The sequence below is a fragment of the Cetorhinus maximus genome, chromosome 12, assembly GCF_964194155.1.
Source record: "Cetorhinus maximus chromosome 12, sCetMax3.hap1.1, whole genome shotgun sequence".
In the NCBI taxonomy this organism is placed as follows: Eukaryota; Metazoa; Chordata; class Chondrichthyes; order Lamniformes; family Cetorhinidae; genus Cetorhinus; species Cetorhinus maximus.
In genome coordinates this window covers 85,328,288-85,332,111 of record NC_135890.1, presented here as the reverse complement: position 1 = coordinate 85,332,111, position 3,824 = coordinate 85,328,288, and the positions used below count along the sequence as shown (strand labels likewise).

The 3,824-nt window shown below is 48.2% G+C and overlaps 1 pseudogene; it reads left to right on the top strand.

Annotated features, from left to right (window-relative positions):
• Window positions 1–252: 252 nt before the first annotated feature.
• LOC144688047 (5S ribosomal RNA) lies at window positions 253–371 on the top strand (annotated as a pseudogene).
• Window positions 372–3,824: the final 3,453 nt, after the last annotated feature.

Sequence of the window (3,824 nt, the reverse complement as noted above, 5' to 3'; positions counted from 1 at the left end):
ACCTCACACCTGTTAATCCCTTGCTAAATACGTTCTTATGGTCTTTCATGTCAATTAAGGTAAAGAGAAACAGGTGATGGGTATTAATAGTCTTAGAGAACATATAAATAGGGAGACATTTTGATTTAATTTTGTAAATTTCCTTTCACACTTTTGTTTTAAGTATAGTGCCCCACCAGAGGTCGTCACCCCTTATTGAATTTTAGTTATATTTGTTGATTTTGTTTCTTAAGAGAATATCAATAGGGGATATCCTACAGCCATACTAGTCTGAAAACGTCTGATCTTTTCTGATATCAGAAACTAAGCAGACTCAGGCCTGGTTAGTACTTTGATGGGAGATCACCTGGGAATGCCAGGCGCAGTAGGTTTGACCTACCACTGCACACACTCCATTGCCTTGCCTTCCTTCACCATCGGGACATGCCGTGGCACTCTGTCCTGCTGCCTGCCAGTGGGGGAGGCCCCCAGTGCAGGGCTCTCTACATGGGAGTCCTCCCTCTTTCCATCAGGAACAAGGCATGGAGGGTTTTGCATGCAGCAGTGCCATGCAATAGGTGGTTCATGGACACCCAGACTGCTTGTGTTTTCTGCGGCCAAGGGGAGTCCGTGTTCCACGTACACATAGATTGCCAGGGGTTGCAGCCCCTCTTTCGTTATTTGAAGGTGCTTCTCCTCAATGTTTGGACACCGCCGGGGCTGGGGTGCATCATCACCCCTGGAAATGACATTTTGATTTGATTTTGTAAGGTTCCTCTTGAAAATTTTGATCTCTTGTTACAGTGTCCCACCAGAGGCTGTCACCCCCTCATTTATTAATTTTTATTTAATTTACTGAGTTTTGTTTTTCTAAAAAGTCAATAAATAGGGGATAGCTGGGACACTGGGTTGAGTTGGGAGGAGAGCTGTGAGTGAATAAGTCAATAAATGCTCAATAAAGAAAAGCTCTGTCTCTATTTATTCAGCTTCACCAACCAGCTTGGATCCTATTGACAACACTTGTCCTTCTCCTTATGTGACTCAGTGCCAAAATGTGTATCACAGGCAGTCCTGTGAAGAGCCTTGGGACGTTTTATTACATTAGAGGAAGTATATAAGTGCAAGTTGTTGTTAACCAGCTTGTAGGCAGGAATTAAAATTGAATAAGCAAATCGGCTCAGATTTCACTTTATTCTCGCACTACATTTAAGTGCCTAAACTTGTTCTTGGAAACATATATTTCTAATACGCATTAATGTACAGTGCCAGTTGTGTTAAAGCACCAAAGAGATCCATTAGTGTTCCAGTGGTGAACAGAACTGAAGACACTTGTTAAAGAAGGGACCTTTCAAGTGAATGCTGCAGCATTGGTGCCAGATGAAAGCTATCCTTGGTGGATATTTTGGAGAAGAAGCAGTGTCATGACTGCAGCCCAGCAGTGTTGAGGAGATAACAGGTGAATGCACTTGACTCATTGCATCAGCTTGATGGCACATCATCCACCTACATCCAACTGAAGGATGAGACATTTAAAAGCAGCTATTTGATAGGCATTGGCGCTCAAACTTATCAGGTCTTGGAATCAGACGTTAAGGTTACACAGCAACACTTGGACAGCTCTCTCAAGGCAAGTTAAAGCAACCACCACACCCAATTTCTACATTTACCAATGCTTCTGCACACCAACAGGAAATATCATGCAGATCAACCAGCATTTCACCTCTCTTTCTATAAGGTATCAAGTTTCCACATGCACCAAGCTTCAGCATAAACAATTTAAATAGCAGCATCCATTGTTGGCTGCAGAGGCAGACTCCAGTCATACAGAATTTCCTGAATACCATTAACCGCACTCCATCACCATTGATTTATCTAAGCAAACTCATTTTCTGGGAATGCTCAGGATATTCAGATCAAAGGTTCTTCCGCTTTTCAAGAGGAGAGACAGAATATAAGTCTAGTTCACTGGAAACATGGGCTTCCCGCTCTAACCATGGCAGAACCTCACAGACCTCATAAGTACAATGGTACATGAGCAGCAGGCACAAATGTACTACAATCTCCAACAGTATCTCTGATGTGTGGACTGCCCTGGTGATTCTTTCAGGTTGATCTGGTGTATGTGGATTCAATAATTGTTGCATGTTACATGCTGCACAATCTTGCTATCGAGAGAGGTACATACACACTTGCCAAAATGGAGCTACAAATAGCATTTGGGTTAGAATATGAGCTTCGCACAGTATACACCTGTAGTAATTATAATTTTGATAAACGTAGGACTGTAGCTTTAAGAATAATCCTGTGTTGTAAGATCACATGATCTGTGTTAACCAATCAGTTATCAGCGTGGGAACCTCTAGAGGGAATTCTTCTTTAGTTATAGAATTTGATGCACACATAGGGCAGGATTTTCCTTATGTTGGGCGGGCATGGCCGGCGGGCCCGGGAACAGCCACGAAACAGACCACTGCCCGCGATTAGGTCCCAACCGCAATTTCACGCTGGTGGGCCAATTAAGGCCTGCCCAGCGTGAAATGCACTTCGCACTGGCCAGCAAGGGCCAAGCAGGGGCCAGGGGCCTCTCAGCCACCAGGCCCAATGGTGACCCAGCAGCCAGTTTAAAAGCAGCCCAGGCAGCCCCTGGAAGGCTGCCATGGAGGAATTCCCCTGAACCTTTGCGATGGACCCGAGTGCGGCTGGACACGGCAGGTGGGAGGGCAGGTTGGGTGGGCAGTCGGCCCCCCCGCTTTCCCGATGAGTGTGTCACCGCCCTACTGGAGGAGGTGGCTGCCAGGATGGACACCCTTGTCCCCAGAGATGGGAGGAGGAGGCCACCGCACCTCACCAAGAGGACATGGGGGGAGGTGGTCAGCAGCCGTGATGTTGTGCGGCGCACATGGGTGCAGTGCCGGAAGCACCTCAATGACCTGCTGCACTCAGGAAGGGTGAGTACTGGGTTGGCATGGGTCAGTGTGCAGATGTGTTAAGGTCTGGCCATCCCCGCATGGACCTCAGGGGTGCTAGAGTCTGAGTACCAACTGCCTATCATGCCAGAGCTGGCCAAGGGGGTGAGCCCTGGCTGCTTTGACTGAGTGCCTTGTGGCTCGAGGGCCATGAACCGGATATGCCCTGCAAAGTGCTCCTCAGCTGGGGCTGGCCAGGCTGCAATGGCGCTGCAAGTAGAGAGTGGACTAATCAATGCTCCTCTGTTGTTTCAGGAGAAGACATATCACAACAAAATAGAAAGATCGCGGAGGGCGGAGGCCCTGCTAGCCTCCTAATCCTCTTGAGATTTGAGCAAGAAGCCCTGAAGCTCGAGAGCCAGCACACCCCCCTGCAACCGGGCATGGAGAGGTGGGGGTGCCAGATGAAGGTATGAGCTCAGTGCACAGAGTTGAGACTTCCAGCTTGTGCAACCATTATAATGTAGTCTCTTCATTGATGTGAGCCTCGAACCTGGAATCCTCATTGATCATTGGAAGACGAGGGCACCGTGATGCAGATCTCCAGATCTCTGGTACCTGACATGCACAGTGACAGTGTGATGACTTTAACTAATGACATGTCCTTGTCCTCCTTTTTAGGTTTGCTCTCCAGACCCGGGAGGGCCGCCCTTGACACTGGAGGACCACTGGGCATCATTTGCACCTCCGTCACACCTGCTCACTAAACCAGGCACCAGTACAGATACCAGCACCTCGGTGGACATTAGAGTGGCAGCTAGTATCTTGGTGCACATTGGTGAGGGTACTTCACAATCGCTTGAGGTGCAAGCAGAGGCAGAGAGTGCCCAGGGCGCCGGGTAGTCCGAGGACTGCTGGAGACCAGGATGATGCTCAGTT